Raw genomic sequence first — 24,968 nt, 5'->3', positions numbered from 1 at the left:
TCCACCCCCAGGGCGCCTATTAAGCTAACTCAGCCCATATTGGAGCGTATTCAGCAGTTTAACTCTGCATCATGACATTACACTGTGATTGGATTAAAATAAATCCAATCTGCTGTCTTTCAGTGTTGCTGTGTGCCATAAACTAATCTACAGGATATAGCCATAGGTCATGGGAATTATCCAGAGATCAAAGGGTTCACCTCTTTTTCATGGAAAGTGTCCAACACGAACGACCTAAGACTGGAGACCGCAGGAAAGTTACAATTTACACATCCTCAGAGTTAATTCCATATGACCTTGACAGGTATCATGATGTATATATAATATTGTAATGAGTATCTCTGTGTTAAGATGTGATCTAAAACACTGGAGGCACACTGCATGTTCCATCTAATGTATGGATGATCGACATTTTAAATGATCACATCATGCTCTGGCTACACTTGAGCCAAAGGTACACACTTTCCTCTGTTACAACAGCATCTTCCACTACTTATGTTTCCAAGCTGCTTTTTGTATACCATCATGTAATGCTCACCACAGCTTAAAAACGTACTGCATACAAATTTGAATTGATTTTGTAGTTCTGTTTTTGTAGCATTTATTTCATTCACTATAAAATGATCAACCTTAAACAGTCAATAACAAGTGACTGCACCTTTTTATTATGTCCCTCATGTTAAATTTCCAAGTGTTAAAAAATGGATTCTTCGACACCGGGTATGACATTTTCTGTTAGTATTGGCATCGCTTTAAGGGTACTGGAATCATCATTTTTTAAACGATACCTGCCCATGAAAGAAGTTAATTTATAGATGGTTTTATAGCTGCAACAGTGTTTGTGAGTTCAAAATGGCATTGACAAACTTGGCATAGACTATAGTTAATGGGCCAAAACAGTGACGCAGACTGAGGGAAATACTGGCTAGCATTCCAGCTGGTGTGACACAGCAAGTGGTGACAAAGCAAGAGGCCATCAGGAGCCATATCCCCACCGGACGTGACTCAGCATAAAGTTACAGGCTTTTCCTTTCTCAAGAAAGACATGAATATCCAATGACGCAATTAGACCATGCGTCAAACTGCAGCCAACCACATCAGCCCCTGTGAGTGACATTCAATTACTGCAGGCCCTTTGGTGTCGTTCTTAAATATTCTTCCTTGGACGGCAGCATTCTCATTTCCATATAAAATTATCCCATCATTTCTTCTGGCAGCTGACTGTGGCTTGATGTGTTATTTTTTTTCCCTTCTCTTACACTTTCCTAATTTCCCCAAAACAGGCTTAGCTGAGCCAAGAGGGGGTCCAGGGGAGAAGTTCAAGCTGCCGCCGGAGCCAGGCGAGCATTTCAAACTTCATGAGTTTGGATGAAGGGGTTTCTTTTAGTCAGACTGAGATCAACAAGCAGCTCGGCTTTACACTGATGGGGGTAATAAATCATTCCAATGCCACTCTGCATTCTAGTGATAACAAGTTTTTTTTTACAGAAAATGACTTTTTCCTCCTAAACAAGAGTTTTGTGGGCAGAGGCAGAGTTTGATGTCAGCAGCCATCTGGAAACACAACAAAGAGTGGGTTCGGAGGCTGTGTCCGACTGTGTGGTGTGTGTTTTTAGTGTGTGTGCATAAATGTTCTGTGCAGATGCTTGCTTTCTGGTGTATGTATGAATACATATTCCCTCCACAGGCGTGTTGGTGTGTGTGACTTCCTGTATGTGCTGATGGGTCATTGATTTTCATCTCCATGCAGTGAGATCTGAAATAAAGCTGCCTTCAAAGGTGTGAGTTTTCGACATGGGGAGTCGAGTGCAGGGTATGCTTTGCATCCTAGTGGTTAAACTCGATTCGAGAGAACACTGTTGCTAGGTAACTGACAAAAAATGTACGCCATAAAAGGCCCCTCCTTGCTTTCTCTTGAAAAATGATTTAGTGTTTGTTGTATTTAGACACTGTACTGAGGAACTAGAAACCACCAGGAAAGACACTAAAGGCGACTTACTGAACAGGGCTCTCTTTTTACTGAAAGGCTTCTACATCTGATTTTCAGCCTTTCCTTCAAGCTAGATATGACTTTTAAATAGAGAAACCTGTAATTAAATCCATTAGCAATCTACAAATGTTTGTCAGTGTAATCGTAGAGTCAGTCTAGACATCATTTCAGAAGTCTGAGTGATTATACTGAGTAATTACATTGCAAAAAAATGTATCATAATAGTCTAGTTTTAAGTTACTATCCACTCCAGAGTCAGTTGTCAGTATATTGGTTTATCTGCCCATTATTGAGTTATTGCTTTTCTTGTACACATAGACCTCCATTACAGGTCATTTCATTCATTTTGAACAGAACTTTCTCGGCTCAGGTTAGTTAATGTGATGACACAACATACACATTCCACATAAGGTTACATATAAATAGAGCTATGACTATAGGAAATTGCACAAAGGTGACAAAACATCTATTAGAAATGGATTGAAAATAGATTAGCAGAAAATCCATTGATGATGAAATGAGTAGAAACTCTGTTGCATCATCTTAAACTGATCTAGTTCATGCTGCATTCCCCCCAAAAATAAAAACAATTTATTGTTTACCTGATTGAAAATATTAGTGTTAAATACTGAGTTATGTATGTGTTTCTGTTGCTTTATTCATTGAGGGACATTTTCTGCTCCTACAGAACCTATATAAAGAATCCATGCTCATCTTTGACCAATTCTCACTTCTATCTATATTTCATTACCACTCTGCTCTTCTGCAGGTGGCCACTGAGCAGCCTCTTTGCAGCAGCATGTGAAGTGCCTTGCTCAAGGGCAATGATTGTAATTACAGAGGAAAAGGAGAGCATTAATCATTCTGTCAGTCTCAGGCCTGGATCCAGTGATCCTAGTTATAAGTCCACTTCTCTCCCTTTCTAGCGATTTCTGTTCTCTGTCTGTTGGTCCTCGGGGGTTTGTTTGCTTAACCTTGCTGAAGGTGATGTTCAGTGAAGGCAGTTTCATGTCTGTGCATTTGCATCCCTATAGTTAAGCCTCTACAGTACATGATCACCTCAGAACTAGGAGACTCTTTGTCCTGTCTGACCACAGCTCTCAGGTTACAGAGATTTGTAATATCGGAGTTACAGGGTCGATCTGGTATCTGAGTTCAAGGTAGTGTGTTCTGTATCTTTAACCTTCTTTGACCCATAGGAGAGTACCATATCTAAAATTCCTATGTTTTCAATCTCTGTAACCACCTTCAACATCCCTATATTTCATTTCCTTGGAGCCAGTATTCTCATTCAACATCGAAGATTCAACACAATCCAAAAAAAAGATTGCCAACAGATTCAGTGAAAATACATGGTTACAAAAACTAAAATATTTGTGTGTTTGTTGGGGTATGAGGACCAGGTCGGTGCAAATTACAAAAGAGAAATGAGATAAGATTACAGTTCTGACCTTGGAAACAGACCCTGGATACACATTCTTGTCCTTTTCTCCCCAAGGTCATTATAATAGACAGATCTCGCTCCCACTATGTGGCCAGCTATAATCATTTGTGAACCACTTTCAAGAAAATGTCCACAAGCATCCACTTGTACAACAGTAATATACTAATGGAACCCTTACAATATGTAGAAAGGCGACAGCTCTTTTCATTTTTGTAGTTTCACATTCATTAAAGTGTACCTTTCCATAAAAATGACCTACCTCCAATTTTGAACGGTTTTCACTGTAATGGAGCAGCAGAGGAGCTCATTGTTTAACTCTGTCACCTCACAGCAAGAAGATTCTTGGTTTAAATCAGCCAGCCAGCTGGGTTCTTGTGCATGCCTGTGCAGGTTGAAGACATGCAAGTTGGAGGTGGAGCAGGAATATTACTGTACTGATTATGTGTTGGCCATTGCATGCTGGGATAGGGACCCATCACCCTAAATAGGATGGGTACAGAGAATTGATGAATTACATGGATAAGAAATGCTAATTGATTGTTATAAAATATAAAGCTGAGTTTTGAAGGTCGTTTACTGATGTTTAAAGAAAGTCTAGGAAATGACATTCTGTCTTGACACAGATACGCTGATAGGAATGAAGGCTGCTTTACGCATTTGTCTGTGTACCTGCTTAATCATCCTGCTACCTCTACTTTTAAATGTCTCTAATGGCAAGTACATCAGGATTTGTGGGTGTTTTGGTTTTTTTCCTCTTTTGTTTCAGATATAGATTTCAGTGAAATTCAGTAGCATCGGTTTTCTGAAACGGTTGCAATGAGAAAAACAATTTAACCTCCTTCAGTCACAGAGGTCAGAGAAGCTCAGGATCAATCACACAGATGTGGCTCTCTTTAAAAGGTTAAATGCAGCAAAAAAAAGCTTCATTACTAATCACACAGTGCAGAAATGACAGTGATTTATGGGTTTATTTCTTAGAAGGTGGGGGGAAATAAACATACTAGCATCACTCTAAACCGTAAATATGATTTTCTCATACATGTGATCTAATAATCAGAATATGGAAGAGTGGGAATATTTAGGGTATTATTAGGAGACATCATCATCTGTACAGCCAGCAATGACAGTGATATACCAAACTGCAAATATAATATACTTTAGTGAGAGGGGAAGTGAGGGATTAGCTGTAGATTATCACAGGACGAGATTCTTTTAATCAAAAAGCTCAAATGCAAAAAATTATTTTCATCATATTAAATAATGCAGATGCAGTGACAAATTATTTCACCATTATTATATAAAAATAAAAAACTGATCCCATAGATAGATCGATCCCATCTGTTATGAATTATGTCATGGTTGAAGTTATCTGTCGTTATGGTAAGGAGTTATAAATTCAAAGGTACAAACATCTGTATTGACCTACAAATGTGGATTCTGTCTCGCGGGTACACACACTGACAGAATTTTCAACTATGTTCAAATTACTTTGGATGCAACTGAGCTGCGCTCTAATTATTTGTTGGTGACAAGAGCACAGTGAGAGGCTAATGAACAAATCTAATGATGCTTTTTTTGCTCCTGGACTCAGTCAACTTAATGGAACAATCTGTCTGAAAAGAGGCATCCAACACAACAATACTGATTTCCCTTCTACTCTACACCACAAAATATGTTAGTATGTATCACAAAGTGCTACAATCATCCAAAAAAGACATTAAACAGCTAAACTTAAACCAGAGATGGGGACTCGAGTTTGCGACTCGGACTCGAGTCGCACTTAAGTCGCACACACAGAGACTTCAGACTTGACTTGGATTCCTGTTTTGGGACTTGTGAACAATCATTATGTTTTCTTTTTTGTCGTATTAATATTGAGGAAACTGATTCCTTCCTTTTTTTCATGGTAACCATGGTAACCATATTACGCATTGGGTGCACGCCTCACGGCCTCATGCACTAGTACCTCGGATGACTACTATGGCGACCAGCGGTACACCTGCAGCTGCTGCTGTACCATTTGTGATTACATTTGGTTATAAAAACTTCAAACAGGACAGCACCAACAAAAGGAGCGCTGACTGCAAAGTCTGCAGTACCCGAATAAAGGATGCTGGATCCACCGCATACAATTTTATCAGGCACCTGAAAACTCACCCGGATAGCTCAGTCACATTAGCGCATATGGACAGTTAGCTCAGCATCAGCTATGTAACGTTCACTTAGCTTGCTACTAGCTTTGTAACTGAATATTTGAATAGATGAGTGAATGCTAGTTTGCTTGTCGCACTTGTTTGCATTGAGTGGCGTTGACAAAAAGGTCGGGTAACGTTAATCATCTACGTTGCCACCATCTACTGGCTAATGTTAACCGTAGAAAAATACATAGTTATACTGTCGGCTTACAGGCAGGTTACAGGTTAATTGCTGACAACGTAACGTTAATGTTACAGGTTTACCAGGTTACCATTACACTGAGTTTGAGTGAGAGGATAGAGGAATGTGTCATTAGAGACCCAGTGTAATTAAACAATACGGTTGCAGAGTGCAAACCTTGGATGATTAGTTATTATTGCATGACTAGGAATGTTAGATTTACAAGATTACAAGATTACTTTATTTGTCACAGACAGAAGTCCCAGGGTAACATGCAGTGAAATGTCTCCTGGTTACTCCTAAACTGGCCTTATAAATAGAATAAATAAGATAAATATGAATAGAATCAAGCTAATATGAGGTAAATAATGTAATTAAATATAATCTAAATAATGTAATCAGAAATATGTGCAAGGGTGTGTGTCAGGCTGAGTGCGGGTGGTGGGGGGAGTGGTCAAGTTGAGTTCTGGTTCAGGAGTCTAATGGCCTGAGGAAATAGCAAAATGTTACCCTGAGTTAGTCTATATCTTTTTTTAGCAACCCTCTCTATAATCAGAAATAAAAGATTGATATATAGCCTGCAAAATTAGTTTAGATCCAGTTCTTCTCTCAGAAACATGTGGTTACAGATGTGTGCTACACATAAAAATGTTAGTTATATCATCCAGATCTTATTACTATAATTAACAGCCTAATTTTCCATGTTGTTCATCTAACAGGTTTTCTGAATTCAACAGAGCGAAAAAAGTGGCCAGTGGCAGTGCAGTGTGAACATCTCTGACTTAAACTCAATGTTTTGGTACAGACTGATCAATAGACATCCCTCACACTGATGTCCAAGTGTTTGTGACCTTAATCACATAAAAGAAAGGTCAGCGTGGCTTTTTAGAGGATGAGATCAATAAATAGTGAGTGTACCAGTTCATCAAAGTATACTGTACATCATGGGACCATACAGACACACCCAAACAAAATTTACCCACTGTCAGGACTATAGCGAGAAAATTCCTTCATACAGCCCAACAGCCCAACCAAAAAAAGTCTGTGAAATATTTATTTTTCACACTTTTTTTTATGTTGTCTTCTGTAAATTCTATCTCCCTGTGTCTAAATGTAGTTTCAAAGATAATGCTTCAAATATGTGTCCCCGCATAGCTCAGAGGGTAGAGCTGGTGACCCATGTACCGATGCTGAGTCCTTGCTGCAGCAGCCCAGGATTCGAATCTGACCTGCGGCCCTTTGCTGCGTGTCATCCCCTCTCTCTGCCCCCCTTTCCTGTCTGTCTTCAGCTGTCAAATATAATTTTGGTGGAGGCCTGAACGAGGACAATCAATCAGAGCCAAGAACGATGGAAAGACACTTTGGGCTGGTGGCTTGAAGATGGTGTTTTTTTTTCTCCCTTTTTTCTGAAATTAGACCGACAGATAAAACAACACAGACCTTACACATTGTGTGACCAAAAAAACAAAACAGACACACATGGAAAAAAGACAGAAAATAAAATCAACAAGGGTTAGGTTTAGGATAAATGATGTGAGTTCAGTGTACCTATTCCAGTTCGTCCGTGTATGTGTGTGTGTGTGTGTGTGTGTGTGTAGGTGTGTGTATGGAAGTGTTGAGGAGCAACAAGGGGAAGTGGTGTATCAGCCGAGAAATAGAAAGACAGAAAGAAGAAGACAAAATGGCAAAGTACATACGGGGGAGGGAATGCGACAAAAAAATTTAAAAGGAAAAAGAGAGGAAAGAGGGAGGGGGAAAACAAACAAACAGGTAACACCACATGATGTCCCTTGTCTGTCTTTATAATTATTATTATTATTATTTATTAAATTTTTTATTTAATTTATTTCACTGAGGTAGAGGATACCTTTTCCCCAGGCCCTGGGGAGGAAGCTGGCTGTTGGAGGGAACAACCTGTCTCCCACTGAATAGCTCCCAGACCCAATGGGAGAGAGCCTGTTCATGTGGGTAGAGTGTGATTTTTTTTCCCCTCCGTCTCATGACCGACCAGCAAAACATGACAAAACAAAATAAATTGAAATATTTATATTAATATTTATTCTTAAATATAAATAAATAAAAATGACAATAAATTAATTAGCCATTTAACCAATTAATTCGTCGACAATCTGCCAGTCAATTAACCAATTAATCAACCCCCCAATAAATAGATAAATAAATAAAAGAAGTAATAATAGTTATTTAAATAAAAGAATATAACAATAGCAACCACAGTATTGTTGGAGATATGAGGGAATAGTGATGTAAAGAGATAAGTATATTACGAGAATACAGAAACAGCAAAACAACTGTAAGAATTAAGTTAGTAATGATGGCGATAATAAGATAACAATCAGCAATAGTGTATATGTAATAAAGAAGAAAGATAAAATATATCAGTAATTGTCTAGGGTATCAGAGTGTGCAGTTACTTGAGTCTGTAAGGCCTATTTGGTGCATTTGTTTGAGTGTGATGTGTGTTCTATGGTTGACCTTGTATTGTATTGTATCAGTTGGAGGTTGGGTTTATCAGTCTAAGGTTTTCTCCCATTTGGTGATAGGGAGGTGTTGATGAGTCTGTACAATTTGAAAAGGGTTTTATTAGGTAATGTGAGATTCATTATTTCTTCAGACAACGTGGATGTTTGGGGCTTGAAGATATTTGATTGTTGAGTCTCACTCCAAGCATCAATATTTGATGACCTCGGAATGAGACTTAACAATCAATCAATTCCTCAGCTCTGATTGGTTGTTTTCGTTCAGGCCCCGTGGATTCTTCCACATACCATTAGAAGCACTAGGAGAGCCAGCAAAACATGATTTATTCACAGATAATCTGTCCTCATATAATACTGTCAGGATATAGTGAAAGTTTCAGCAAATATGACAAAATATTTTAGTGGACCTGAGAGTTATTTTCATAAAAGTTACCTACTGCAGCTTTCATTATAAACACAGCAGGGCATTGAAGAGAAAGCAAAACTGAGTGTGAGAGGTTGATATAGTCCGACTATATAGATAATATAATGATATATACAGTATATTTGATCAAATTTAATTATTCTTTGGTTAATAACAATGATAATTTATGGACTTGCAAAAACTCTTTTGTGGTGCTCAGAACACAAGTCACAAACACAAATATAATGCCATACAAAATTCCCACTGATGTCTCCTCAGTGGTAGCTACCACCCTGCTGATAGTTGAGGGATCATTTTTTTGTGAAGGCAGTTAAGCAGGAAAAAGATTTTGTTTCGCAACGTAGTTTGAGCCAGAAAGCTGAGTGTAACAGTCAGACATCTCAGCATCTTCCAAGGAATAGTCCATTTCTTGGTGCTGATCAACAGCCCCCGAATCCCCCACAGATATACAAGGGTCATTTTGTGCCATGAAGTCATAAAGTCACACCGCCCACGTCCTCAAATGAGCTAAGTGTTCGTCTGGTGTGTTGCCTGAAGTTAGGATACAGTCAGTCAGATCGGTTCTGGTGATGTTATGTAACCGTGTTTGCCACATCTGCCAGTGTGACTGACTCAAGCTGCCATCATGCTGTCATGCAGCCTTGTCCTTATGTGCACCTTCCTCTGCTGAACTCAGGCTGTGCACAGCTCAAGCACAGCTGTTTTAAGTCTTTCGAACAGAGTCCAAATCAAGTCTCTAGTTTATTGGACCAAGTCCAGGTCAAGTTTCTTTACTTGAAATTTTCCTCGAAAGACTTGAATCTTGACTTGGATTTGCTCTATTGTCGAAGTCAAGTCTAAAGTCTGAGGGCAAGTCGGGGTCAAGTCTCAAGTATTAAAGCTACGGTAGGAAATATATTTCAGAAGCCTTTTTATTATGTTTATTGAAATTCTCCTTACATCCCGATAGTTGTCAATAAATCAAATCCTCTGGGAATTGTTTTTTTAAATGTGGTATCTGTGGATGTCACAGGTCTGTATTGAGCCTGAGCATGTACATGTGAATACTCTCTGTGTACGAAAATGTTTGGGGAGTGGCTTTGGAGGGAGGTCAGAAGTTAGGCGGGAGTGGGATCTTTTCAGTTGGATACTGAAAGGTAGCCGTCTCTTGCTAGTTTCTCCAATGTTACCTACCCTGGCTTTAGGAGGGCAAGTCCTTTGGAAGCTTGAGTTTTTCCAGTTTATATATATTACACCAAATACTTTACTGGACACTATTTGAACAGAAAGAAGACATTTAATGTCCAGTTGCAGATAACCCAAAGAATCTACATGTGTCAAATAGATCATGCCATGCTATGAGATAAAATTTTATTTAAAAAATCAATACCCCTTATATGCAAGGTCCAGCCTTGCTTACCATTATATAGGCAGTAACCGCTTCAGGTTTATTCTCAGTTTGATTGCTTTAATAGAAAATGTGTTTGGGCACAGGCACCACCTCCTGCTTTATCGTGTCTTACGTGTTGCATATTCCTAAATCAGTGTGTTCAATCAAACTACCCTACAACAAATCCGGGGCCAGATAAAATATCAGCATAGAAAAACATGAGTATACATGAACAGGGGGTTAATAGAGGCCCAACTGCTCATATTTACCACAGGACCCCTTGGGGGTTAATCTGGCCATGCTTTTTTGTGTTCACTATACATCTATACTATACACCTGTAAGTCACCTAGTGTAAACTGTAAGGAGTATTAAAGCCAGCACAGAGATCTGAATCTACATTGTCATGCAGTCCAGGTATGTATGCAAATGATAAGCACACTGTATTTCGGTCGCTAGATGCGACACTGCTGCGACACAAGATAAGATGTAAGGTATGGTGTATGTAGGATCCACTTACTAACATTTCTGAGCAACAGTGGCATGTTGTCCCTGCAGCGTCTCAGATTTTACTAAAAATAAACTTGCTGTGGAGTTTCTTGGAATTCCTGGAAATACATGGAATAGCAGTCCCACAGGACAGTTTAGTGCCCTCCTTTGCTCTCCCCCCCCCTCAATTTCCCCTTCATTTCTTCACCAACATGCCTCCTTTTCCTACCATCCTCCACATCCCTACTCCATTCTTTCCTGCAGCACCAACATGTCTGCTGCGACATCTGGGTTACCATGTGATCACAACACACATCTGTCACACACTGGGCAGTCATGATCATCTGCAAAGTCAGACATAAAAAAAGTTTCTGTCCAACACATTTAAAAACACACATTTTATTTAAGTTTAGATGACTCATTTTTACTGCAGTTCTTGCCTGTTTATTTTCTTGTGACGATACCATGGGATACCACAGCAGTTAGGGAGATCACTCCACATGATACAAAAAACAAAATCCCTTGATCCTTCGCAAAATGTACTGATTTACACATGAAACAAAGGAGACAAGCTCCCTTGATTGGCAAAATGTTTATTTTTAATCTGTAGGCTAAATATGAATGCTGATATCTTAAGACACACAGAAAGCTGCACCACCTATTAGTAAGTAAAGCAATAGCGGCAGCAGCAGCAGTTAAGGCCTGCATATATAGAAATTCGCTCTCTGAACTGTTTCGGCTGCGGAACTGCTGCTGCCAACCCGATCTTCCCATACTGAGTTTGTATTGATAAATACAGTACAATAAAAGCCCTGTTAACAAATGAGCGGATTATGTCCGCAAAAACGAAAGATCTCAAAAATTATTATTTTTTCCATGTTTGTAATGGGGGGGGGGGGGGCTGCAACCTCTCTGAAATGGGAGTCCTTCAAATGGCCACAAGCCTGGTACAAGAAACAGTTTTGTCTCTATAGCTCCATTCAACGTTCATGAAAACTGTTCGGGGGTGAATTTTTATAGAATTCACCTGTTTAAATTATATTATGCATAATTAAGAACATGGCCACTTTGAGTGAGAGATAGGTGCCGTCACAGCCATTTGTTTTCAGTAACCACACTTCATTCAGGCCACCTCAGCTCCACGTATTTGCCCATTTTTGGATTAGCCAGGAGCAAGATGGCGTTGGCCAGAGCGGACCACTCTGAGCTTCACAACGGCCCTTCAGAAACCTATGGGTGATGTTGCGGTGATTGCAGAAGTTCCTTCTTCAAAATCTGCAGCCTAATAAAATTTCCTTTGTGAGTGAGCTATAAACCAGTGCCATATGGTGCTTTGCATGTAGATACAGTATTACAAGCCTAAAGGTTAATAACAGTACAAGTAGAAGAAGAGGTAAAATGAGGAATATGGGAATAGAAATAGCTGAAGAGGTGGGATTGGGGGCTGAGAGTGAGAGAATGAGTGAATAGGAGATAAGAGGAGAAGTAGCCTGGGATTAATTAGAGTGGGCTGAGTGGCCGACTCCTAACAGAATGTTAATGACTTGTATCAGCAGTGGACAGGGATTAACAACATGCTTTGTGTGCACAGCAGTGTGTGTGTGTGTGTGTGTGATTGTGTGTGTTACAGTCAGAGATCAGCCGGCTGAACTTGCTTAATCCACTCTGGTATTGTATAGAGAGACCCAACCATTCCCCATTTATCTTCTCACACACACACACACACACACACACACACACACACACACACGCACACACAAAAGCACACACGTATCCAGCTCCTGCCCACACTATGAAGAACTGATCACTCCAGCTCACTGGTATGATCTCCCCATAACAAGACAGCAATCACAAGACAGAGGACGGGATAATGAGATGGTAGGTGAAAGAATATGAGACGGATGAAGACAGTATGACGGACAGAGAGAAATAGCATTTCATTACACGAAGCAGTGAGCATCAAGGTTCTTTTCCAAGGTGTTGCAGGTATGTACCTTAATGGCATGTTCAATGCTTGATCACATAACTGCAGCTACAAAAAATGTGTTCCTTACAGCTACAGCTCTCCGTTCACATATCCAGCTGCAAAGCTGGAATCACATGGAAGTACATTTTGAACTTGCCATCTGTGCTGGCAAGTAGGAACTTTCACTGCTCTCTCTCCTCCTCTGCAGTATTAAAATACAAATATTTATTGGCTTTGAAATTACTATTAAGCGAATGTACAATGTGCACTTTGTTCGTGCTGTGGTGAGGTGGAGTAGAATGGAATAGATTGGGGACGGGTGGCTGTTCTGTTGTGTGCAAATGAGAGATGAAGAGGCTGTGAAAATAAACTCATATAGTATTCAGAAAGAGCATATTTAAAGCAAAAAACCCTGCCAGCTGAACAGCTGGGATAGTGGGGAGGACAGAGACAACAGGCATTACTATGAACAAAGGTAACTGAAGTCAGAAACAAGTCAATTAGGAAGGGAACAATGAGTAAAAAAAATATGCAGAAATACAAGTTATTGACTTGACTATTGGTCAGCAATGTGGATGAGAGACAAAGTGTAGGATGGAGTGACTGAGTGAGTAGATGATGAAGATATTAAAGATGAATCATCAGGGAAGTCAGTGAGTTTGATTGTACAGCCTGATTAAACCAAGTAAGTTATAGAGGCCACTATCTCCTATTAATTTCCTTTGAGGAGCAGTGCATCTCACAAGGAGTTTGAGCACAAAGGGGTGGAAAATGCAGCCCTATTGTCCACCAGAACACTGATACTGGACAATTCTACAAGCCTACTTAGGATATTGAAGAATAGCCACAAACAGTAGACAGAAAACAGAAAACTGTGACTTCAACATAATAACAATGCCTAGTGGAAGCTAATGTTGGTCATTTTTTAATCCTATCCCTTATGATAACATTTTACTTAATAATTTTATTGTTGATTGGACATAGCAACACTGACAAAAGAATGAAACTTTGGTGCTGGACAGGTAGTTTATCAGAGAGTTTTTTGTTTTTTTTCCCAATGCCCCCTCCCCAGCACACCACAGCAAAGAAGATGACACTGGCCACTACAGACTGGTAGAACATCTGTAGTAGCCGAGTGCACACGTTGGAGGACCTGAGCCTCCTCAGAAAGAACAGCCTGCTCTGTCCTGTCCTGTAGAGGGTCATCCCAAGGACTTGTAGGTGTCCACCATCTCTACCCTCTCTCCCCTAATAGCAACTGGGGAAGGGGGCCTCTTGCAGCGCCGGAAGTCTGCCGCCAGCTATTTGGTTTTCCCTGTGTTGAGCTGTAGGTGGTTTCTGTCGCACCAACTAGTGAAGTTCTGGATCAGGTCTCTGTACTCCTCCTCCCTATCATCTGTGATACAGCCAACAACCTCTGTAGGTGGCACGCTCTGGAGTTGGAACAGAAATCCGAGGTGTAGAGGGTGAACAGAAACGGTGACAGTACAGTTCCTTGGGGTGTGCCAGTGCTGCTGGTCACCACGTCAGACAAGCAGCTGTGCAGCCTGATATACTGTAGTATGCCAGTAAGGTAGTCTGTAATCCAGGCCACAAGGTCCTGATCCACCTGCATCACAGAAAGCTTCTCTGCCAGCCGGAGAGGCTGGATAGTGTGAAAGGCACGTGAGAAGTCGAAGAATATGATCCTCACGGTGCTCTGTGGCTTCTCCAGGTGGGTGTAAGCTCTGTGAAGCAGGTAGATGATGGCATCGTCCACTCCGATGTCTGCAAACTGCAGCGGGTCCAGGCAGTCGCGTACCAGGGGTCTGAGGTGCTGCAGAACCAGTCTCTCAAAGGTCCAAATGACATGTGATGTTAAAGCTACAGGCCTGAAGTCATTGAGAGCGTTGGGATGTCCTTTTTTGGGAATAGGAACAATGCAGGAAGTCTTCCAGGGGCCCGTTTCAGAAAGCAGGTTTAGTGAAAACTCTGAGTTAGTTAACCCTGAGATGAGGGAAATTCTGGTTTTTCGGTTTCACAAAGCCAGTTCAGATTAACTCTGAGTCAGTTACCCTGGCAACATACTCTGTGAACCTAACCTGCTCACTGGCAGACTTTCTTCAACTAACCCTGAGTTTCTCCTGCTCTTAAGTTGAAGCCTGCAGACTGAAGGCAGTGGCAGACATGGCGTGTCCTTTTCTTGAAGAGCCAGTTGATGTTGAGGTGCAGATACTCCGTCGGGAGAGGATTATTAGACGCGATTGGATGTTTTATCATTCCTATGATGAGTACCTGTTTGAGCGTTTCCGTTTCTCTGCATCATCAATAATTTATCTAAACAACATTCTCAGCCCTCACATCGTTCACATGACACATCGTGGACACGCTCTCAGTTCCGAGCAAATTCTTTGTATTGCACTTCGTTTTTTTGCCAATGGCAGTTTTTTGTATAACATCGGTGATGCAGAGCATGTGTCCAAGGCAACTGTCTGTCGGGCTGTCCGAAATGTGACACTTGCACTGAAACGGCTACTATACACGTTTGTAGCGTTCCAAAGTCACAGACCCACCAGACTTGTCAAAGAAAAGTTCCACAGAATTGCAGGTATCAGTCTAAGCAATAATTAATGTCATAAAGCTTTGAGACTTGAAGCACTAATCAGTCAATCTGATATATTTTAGGGTTTCCAGGTGTGATTGCTGCATAGATGGCACTCACATTCCTATCAAAGCTCCTTCAATAAATGAAGGAGATTATGTGAATAGGAGATCTGTCCACAGCATTAATGTACAGGTAGGCCTAAATAGTAGCCTTTAACATTCCAAATGAAATATACTTCACTATACAGCTAATTACTGTTCTCCACTGTGAAGATCATATGTGATGCAGCCCACATGATAAACAATGTGGAAGCAAAGTGGCCTGGGTCTGTGCATGCCAGATTTGCCCGTAGTGAGTTTATATACAGTATATAGCTATATCCTATGATCAATATTTTGTTTCCTCCTATTGCAACGGAAACATTAAACTGTATCTTCTTTTCTCCAATTAATACTCACGCATTGACATGGTCAGCAATTTTCTGCCACGCGAGCTCCCGCTCTTTTGCTGCTGCCACAGTATTGCTTTTTAAAAAATATAAATATATGCTCACTTTCTGCATATGCGGTCATTAATATTTCCAACTCCACTGGGTAGAAGTAGGAGGATCGAGGCTTTTTATCACTTGTTGCCATGGTGAATGTTATCTGTGTTCCATTGATGAGTGCTGTTTATATCTTCATGCACAGGCTTCACTCAGGGCTACCTTGACTCAGAGTTGATTGAACTAATTGTTATCACCTGTTCTGAAACCGAAAACTCTGAGTTAAAACCTTAACTCTAGGTTGACCAACTCTGAGCTGTCAAACTCTGAGTTTGTTGAACCTGCTTTCTGAAACGGGCCCCAGATCTTCGGGACCTTATTCAACCTCAGGGAGAGGTCAAAACGATGCTGGAACACTCCTGCCCTCGGGTTGACGTCGTCAGGACCTCTGGCCTTATTAATCCTGGTCCTGGTGAGCTGCCGTCTCACCTGGCTTCTTGTAATGAGGGGTGGTTGTGGAGGTGGTGGGGGTGGGACAGTCCCCAGGGCCAGGCAGAATGATGTCTCTGTTGATCCAGGGCTTGTTGTTTTGGAAACAGCAAATCCTCTTGGTAGGAACCATGCTGTCCTCACAGAACCTGATGAAGGCTGTGACACACTGGGTCCGGGTCCTTGAGATTTTGGCATGGGTATTTCTTCTTCTTCTTCTTCTTCTTCTTCGTGTAATCCCATTCAGCCATGTCTCAGTCAGACATAACATGCTGCACTCCCGATACTTGCGTTGTCTGCTGACCAGGGCCGAGGGCTTGTCCATCTTGTTTGTCAGCGAGCATACATTCCCCATGACAACTGAGGGGAAGACATTGCTTGTATTTCCACCGCCTCTCTGTCTTCTTGTTCCTCACCAACATGCCTGCTCTGTTTCCTCGCCTTCCTTCGGCGCTGGAAGTACTTTATTAAATTACTTTATCAAATATGGATTAGTAAAGCTTTAACTTCGAAGAAAAACAACATGTTCTAACTAGAGATGAGCAAGTACACCATTATATATATATCTGAATCTGTATCTGTTCAACCAACTAAATTATCTGTATTCGTATCTGTACTCAGATGAACCAGATGTGGGTGATGCTTAAACCTGAAGTGGGCAGGGCTACCCAGAAATTGTTTTTTTAAGCCTGAAATTGATATGGGTTTATCAGAATATGTTATATTTATTTGAAAACAATTTACAAAACTGCATCAGAATTGAGCTTTAGAGCAATGTTTTTGGTCACAACTTTTTTTTTCAGAAAAGTTGCTAATTACGAGTGCAGATATTGACACATTTTACTTTTTGGTACTTTATATATACTGGATACTCATTTCAGCCGAGTACTAGCTCGACCCTATAGTTATAATTGATAGCTATGATGGCCGAAACTACAGAAAAAAAGACCCAGGTTGTACAAAATATCACTGAAAGTAAATGATTTTTGTACTTTTGTACTAAATAAATTTAAACTTCAATAACAGCAGAAGCAGAATAACTAAAATGCATTTGGATTGACAAGACTATAAATCTACTCACAAGTGGTTGATTGTGGGATGCATTAGCAGCACCTCGTGGCCTCTCTCCGTGTGGTCTCACTGTATTGTAAATGAGTGATTGAATGACTGCTAAATGGCAGCAGCCTCCAACAGTTTTGCCCTGGTGTGAAATACCTGTCAGGGCCAGAAAGTGTGGGTGTTAGCTGTAAGTGACAAACTGATAAAAACTGGAAAAGAGGGAATTCGGGGGTTGCTGAGAGAGATTGCCAGTGAAAGAAAATGGGAAACTGACTCTGCCAATAATGCAGTTAGAATCTAATTGAAAAACAGATTGACAGAGGTAGACGGCGAGAGGCAAAGACACCCAGAGAAAGTGAGCCAGATGCAAACAACCACCTACAGCGATGTCGAATTAACCCACTGCCTCTCTGAGTGCCTCTCTGTCTCAGATACATGTGTTCGCACCGGGGGAACAAAGCTATCAGGAACAAACAAAGAACGAAATTGGGAACGACAGCATGAGAGCAAACGACAGAGAGAAATATAGACACCCGAGCGTGAGAGAGGCAGGCGAGGGAAAGACTGAAAACAGCCAACAGGCATAACAAAGTCGGACCGCAGCATCCTGAACATATGCTGGGACCATTACATTACACACTGGGTATCTACTGTGCATCCTGGGATTTGTGTGTTTTGACCCTTCTATTGAGGAGAGAGGGATGGATCGCCTCCTCGGGGGATTAGCTTCCAACAAACAGATAACAAAAGAATGTTCATTCTGAATAACAAGCTCCATATATAAGGGCAGGCATGTATGAAGATTAATGGATTGTACAGCAGAAACACATACGGATGTGTATATGTGCATATATGGCGAGGCTGAAACAGGCAGCTGGAAATCCTTTTGATGTGTTTGATATGCTGCCCTCAAAGGCATGGCCACAGGGGTGAGCCAGAGACGCAGCAAGAACAAAGGAGGGGTATGGATAGAGTGAAAGAGGCAGAGGGATGGAAGGATGAGAAGAGAGGAGTGAAAGTATACAGGGAATAACCTCTCCATATCTGGGCCATGAAAGCAACCTATGGGGGGAACTGGAGCTGTGTTGTGTTCCCGAGTCTTCATGTTTCTCGGAGAACACGTGGGGCTTCTCCCTGCTCATCAAAAGACAGCAGGTTTCTGATCTGAATGCTCAAGGGCACAACCAGACAGGTCTTTATTTGCAGAGAATGTGGCTAAAATATCTGTGTGACTTACACATCCCAAGGATATCATTATCTCTGATGTCCATCGCAATTAAAAAGGTCCATAAATCTGCTTAGGAATCACAGAAAAAAAAGACACTGCCTGAGAATAATCACATTTTTAAGTTTTCTTCAACATAATGATGGTTTGAACATCCATGGGTGCATTGCAACCAAACTGCTAAGGACTAATTCTTATTTAGAAATTCCGAAAAAAGACAACAGACATGAATATGTTTTTTGAAGGATAATTCAGTTCTATTACAACCCCATAGTTTTGGCCTTCATTTATAGTTACAGTTTTAATAAAAATCGGTACAAATGCGTGACGATTCGCACCGGTTGACAGAAAAAATTAATCGCGGATGCGAGAGAAGAAGGATGCGTTTTTTTTTTTTTGTTTGTTTTTTTTTTTTTAGAAATAGGTTACGTTATCTTCATATTCATTTGTTCAACGTCAGATGCCAAGTCACCTGACTTAGGTCACTACGTAGGTACAGGGCACAGAACGAGGGAAGACATGGCGACGATAGGCAACAACTTTGAAATAGAGGATGCACCGAGAGGTTTTAAATCACCTGTGTGGCGGCATTTTGGATTCCCCATATACACAAATACAACCAATGAGAAATGGACAGACAAAACCAAAACAGCATGTAAATATTGCAAGAGACTGCTAACATATACCGGCAACACGAGCAACATGCAGCAGCATATTAGCCGCCACCACAGTGAGAAGTAAACGTTACGCCACCTCCTGAGCTAAAATTGCCAAGGGGGCAAACCACCCTGACGAGAGGCTTTGCATCTCCTAAAAAAAAAAAAAATCCAGTTATTCTTGATTATTTAAGTGAATAACTACTTCAGTTGCACTTTTTTTATAAGACACAAAAACAGTGTTTAACTGTGTTTCTGTAAAGAAAGGACCTCTTTTATTGGTCAAGATTTTATATTCTTTTGTTATTTAAGATATTGAATTACACCAGTTACCAGTTTACTTGTGAGATTGTTTCTAAAGAAAGGAGATATTTTTCATGTATTTTGTTGTTTAAGATGACCATGTTAGTTGCACTTTTTATAAGAGGACACAAACTGTTTTACAGAGTTTCTGTAAAGAAAGCACCTCTAAGATTTTTTTTCCTATGAATAAAAGATCATTTTATTTGGTCATAATTTGTCTGTAGCTCATTTTGATTAAAAAAAACAAAATCGTGGGAAAATCGTATCGAGAACAAAAAATCGTGAACCGTATTGAATCGTGAGTTGAGTGTATCGTTACATCCCTACTCCCAACATGAAAATATCACTACAAAATAAGTCAGATAGGGAAGGAAACATAAGCTATCAGAAGACCAGATAAGTGTCAAACTGTTCATTGTAAGCATCTGGCACAATTTATACACCATTTTTATTGTTCAACTTTGACCTTCAGTACTTGTCGAAGTTGTGGTCACAGGTATGAATGTCAACATCACAACAAAACCACTAATGACTTTTGCTCAATTCTTGTGCAGCTGATCATGCACTAAAGGTCCAGTGTGTGGGATTTAGTGGCATCTAGTGGTGTTGTTTTATGTCCCAAATACATCGTTTCGCTTCCTCTTCCAAGCACAAAGGTGAAACTACTGTGGCTGTGAGGAACCCAAACAGCCAGAGCAAGTGTTTGGTTTGTCACTTCTGGGCTACATGGCAGTCCAAATTGCAGGCTCCATGGAAGGCGACTCGCAGCATCTGTAGATATAAACAGCTCATTCTAAGGCAACAAAAACATGACAATTCCTATATTCAGGTAATTATACACCAATGAAAACATAGCTATGAATATTATATTCCATTTCTGCCAATAGATCCTCCTAAATGTTACACACCGGACCTTTAAGTTGCCTCAAGAAGTTGAGCTTTTGTTTTCTCATGTCAAGTATGGTGTGCCTCAAGGGTCGTTATTGGGACCAGTTTAATTCTATAGTGGAAAGTGATTTCAGGCCCAAAGCCTGTGGAAATACAGTAACGCTGGCTGAGTCATCTTTTTAAATCTCTGTTTAAAACACAGAGTGAATATTCTAATGTCACTTGAAAGCATTTAGGTTACCATAGGATCACAATGCCACATGAAGATATTTAAATAATTAATGATGTTACCTCTGTTGTGCCATATGCAGAAATTGCTCACAGCCCTCAGTCTGCACCCTCCCCACTGCAACCTTTAAAGTCTTAACCTGTTGTTCAGTATGAAGCACTTTGTACTGCTGTTCTTTTCACCATAAATAAAGTCATGCGAATGACAAAGTGATGGGAATTCCAGCTCTATTTAGTAAGCCAGCTCATTTGGCTCCGCTTAGCAATAAGAGCAGCTCTTTTGGCATTATTTAGTACTTCTTCTGGCTTAAAATACAGCCAAATTCAGCAATGTTTTCACCTATGATTGGTATGTGTGCACATATTATCACTTCAATTATTCAGTGTAATTATGCCAAAGCTAATAATTTACAGAATACCACAGTTACATTAAGCTTGATATAAAAACCTTAAATAGTGTAGAAACATCAAACACTATTATACACGTATTTATGTTTTGAATGTTGGCAACATACAAACGTCTCACCATGCTTGGGTCTTAATGTTATTACCAAAGTGAGATGTTTCTGGATTGTATTTAACAAATACGGAGGATCATAGGATCATCTTATTCTCTCGTGTATTCATTTTATTTAAAAGACAGAAGTAGAGAAATCATCTCTCGGACGTGAGCCGGCTCCCAAGAACGACACATCACTAATAGCACATACACTGAACAAAATTATAAACGCAGCACTTTAGTTTTTGCCCCCATTCATCATGAGCTGAACGGAACTGAAAGATCTAAGACTTTCTCTATGTACACAAAAGGCCTTTTTCTTTAAAATATTGTTCACAAATCTGTCAAAATCTGTGTTAGTGACCACTTCTCCTTTGCGGAGATAATCCATCCACCTCACAGGTGTAGCATATTAAGATGCTGATCAGACAGCATGGGTATTGCACAGGTGTGCCTTAGGCTGGCCACAATAAAAGGCCACTGGAAAATGTGCAGTTTCAATGTACTGGGGGGGTCCGGAAACCAGTCAGTTCTGGTGTGACCACCATTTGTCTCACGCAGTGCAACACATCTCCTTTGCATAGAGTTGATCAGGTTGTTGATTGTGGCCTGTGGAATGTTGGTCCAATCCTCTTCAATGGCTGCGCGAAGTTGCTGGATATTGGAAAGACCTGGAACACGCTGTCGTATACGTCGATCCAGAGCACCTCAAACATGCTCAATGGGTCCCATGTCCGGTGAATATGCTGGCCATGCAAGAACTGGGATGTTTTCAGCTTCCAGGAATTGTGTACAGATACTTGCAACATGGGGCCGTGCATTATCATGCTGCAACATGAGGTGATGGTCGTGGATGAATGGCACAACAATGGGCCTCAGGATCTCGTCACGGTATCTCTGTGCATTCAAAATGCCATCAATAAAAATGCACCTGTGTTCGTTGTCCATGACACACGCCCATACTATTACGACACCATACACGCTGTCTGCCATCTGCCCTGTACAGTGAAAACCAGGATTCATCCGTGAAGAGAACACCTCTCCAAAGAGCCAAACACCATCGAATGTGAGCATTTGCCCACTCAAGTCGGTTACGACGACAAACTGCAGTCAGATCGAGACCTCGATGAGGACGACGAGCATGCAGATGAGCTTCCCTGGGATGGTTCCTGACAGTTTGTTGCAGAAATTCTAGGGTTATGCAAACCAATTGTTGCAGCAGCTGTCCGGGTGGCTGGTCTCAGACGATCATGGAGGTGAAGATGTTGGATCTTGAGGTCCTGGGCTGGTGTGGTTACACGTGGTCTGCGGTTGTGAGGCCGGTTGGATGTACTGCCAAATTCTCTGAAACGCCTTTGGAGACGGCTTATGGTAGAGAAATTAACATTCATTTCACGAGGAACAGCTCTGGTGGACATTCCTGCAGTCAGCATGCCAATAGCACGCTCCCTCAAAACTTAGGACATCTGTGGCAAGCTGCTGTGTGATGGAACTGCACATTTTTGAGTGGCCTTTTATTGTGGCCAGCCTAAGGCACACCTGTGCGATACCCATGCTGTCTGATCAGTATGCATTACATTAATGCACCCACGTTCTTCTGCACAGCTTTCTCTTTTTCTTCTTACCTTTATCTATTTATTTTTTGAAAGTACTTTATTTTTCTGTGTGATTTGAATAATTGTATGTTTGTATTTGTATATGTGTATATTTTATGCATCAACTGCACCAGGTCACATTCCTCATAGGCATAAAAACCTACTTGGCAATAAACAAGATTCTGATTCTGATCAGCATCTTGATATGCCACACCTGTGAGGTGGATGGATTATCTCACGAAGGAGAAGTGCTCACTAACACAGATTTTGACAGATTTGTGAACAAAATATTTTAGAGAAAAAGGCTTTTTGTGTACATAGAGAAAGTCTTAGATCTTTGAGTTCAGCTCATGATGAATGGGGGCAAAAACAAAAGTGTTGCGTTTATCATTTTGTTCAGTGTAATTAATGTCTCATTCAGCTGCCTTATGAATCAGTGACAGCAGGAGACAGCTACCTGCTTGATTCATCAGTTTGTGGTTGACATTACCGTGGGTAGTTTGATAGAAAACATGAAGACTTAATTATGTGTTAAAAACTGATCGGAAACAATGAAAAACTTCTAACATGTCAGGATATCAAACAAACACAGCATCACTTGCAAGTTGCTGCTTTGATCTGTCAACTCATCCTGACAGTTAGTCCAATATGATGTGAACACAGAGTTGGTGAGACGCTGTTACACAGGAACTTGTGTTAAGATGCTTTTAATGTGTTAATCTTTTTGTAGAGACAACACAAACCACCTCTGATACCTACTTACCTTTTAGTTTATTACTTTAACTCAATGGAATGAATGTTCAGTTCAAGTGCCGGAAATGGACCAAAAAAGGTGCTACTCTAATTCAGCAAAAGCCTAACCCTAAACACAACTGTAGCAGGGGTCTCATTTATAAAACTGTGCGTGGGATCGTTACTAAAAGTGTACGTACGCCCAAAAGCCAAGTTTTGCGTGTGCCAAAAAATATTCAGACTTATAAAACTCTGCGTACGCACACCTGTAAGCAATCTTTGCTTTATAAATCACAGAGTGCCTACAAGTGTGCGCAGCTGTATCAGCTTCGCGTTCCACCCTGTACACGCCCCTTTTGAACCATAAATGGTCAATGCAAACGACCTCATGAATGCGATCTGCATATGAAACAGACTCAGATGCAAGTATTATGTCTTGTCGGAAACAATGGCAGAAGGACTGAGAAAAGCAAAAAAGCTAAATTTCACGGAGGTTGAAGTGGAGACACTTGTGGGTGAGGTGGAGGCCCGAAAAGTAGTTTTGTTCGGCGGTCACGGGACTGGGATCACTAACAACAAAAAGCAGAGTTGCTGCAGCAGTGAACTCTGTCAGTGGCACGGAGCGCACAGTCCCAGAATTAAAAAAGAAGTGGTCTGACATAAAGGTACATATTTTTATTTCCTCACGCACAACACATGTTTATAATTTATTGCTCAAATGTTACTGATCGTATAGTGAAGATCGTTAATTACAGGTGGATGCAAAGCGGAGACTGTCCTCACACTGCCAGAGCGTGACTGCAACTGGGGGGGGACCCAGTACTCCTGACCTAACACCAAGTGACACAAAAGTAGCATCCATAATTGGCACCGCAAGCGTGAGTGGCATCGTGTCCGAAAGGGAAGGAGACACTGACAACACAGAAGAACAAAGTAAAGCTGATTTCTGTTTTTTATAGATTATTTTTTTTTTTTTTTTTTATTATTATTATTATTATTATTATTGATCATGTATAGTGCAAGCTATTTTGCTTGTGCGTCATCCAGAGTCAGCGGTCGGTGGGGACGAGGACGATGATATCGGCGAGGGGCCCTCGGCCGCAGGTCATCCGTCTGCCCCCACTCCCAGCACCACGCGTCAGTCCGCCGGTCAGGTGCTCACAGACACAGTTCTGCAGCTACAGAGGGAAACAATAGATGCAGTCAACAACTTGACTGAGGAGTATGTGGCTTGGTTTTCCACACTTGGGATTTGATTGACATTTGATTATGTGTTTACAGTGTCACATAAAAATATTATGTTACTGACACATGTTGGACAGATGCTTTATTCCATGCAGTCGCGCCGTCCTCTCCTCCTCCTGCGCTCCGGGAGTGGACAGTATGGAGTGACGGGATTAAATATAGAGAATTTTGATTTTGAATTCATTTCGATTCTAAGGAGATGTTTCTGGAGTAATAACTGAGAAATAACGCAGTTGACTTAAATCATTCTGATTACATAGATTTAACGCATGATACGGGTTGAAATTAAACTTATGAAGGGCGATGATAAAACATAATCGTTCTTCTCACTCTACATTTCTTCAGTCTGACTTCAGTTCACCACCACACCGTCTGTGTCGCCAATTCTCCTTTTTCCTCCAAACCATGCGTACACATGGGTCAGAGT

The 24,968-nt window shown here is 40.9% G+C and overlaps 1 pseudogene; it reads left to right on the top strand.

Moving 5' to 3' along the window:
• The first annotated feature begins 14,671 nt into the window (after positions 1-14,671).
• On the top strand, positions 14,672-24,688 carry LOC127367913 (putative nuclease HARBI1; annotated as a pseudogene).
• Positions 24,689-24,968: the final 280 nt, after the last annotated feature.

This window comes from Dicentrarchus labrax, unplaced genomic scaffold (assembly GCF_905237075.1).
Source record: "Dicentrarchus labrax unplaced genomic scaffold, dlabrax2021, whole genome shotgun sequence".
NCBI lineage: Eukaryota > Metazoa > Chordata > Actinopteri > Moronidae > Dicentrarchus > Dicentrarchus labrax.
The sequence above is the reverse complement of the archived record's forward strand: the minus strand, read 5'-3'. Positions and strand labels throughout refer to the sequence as shown.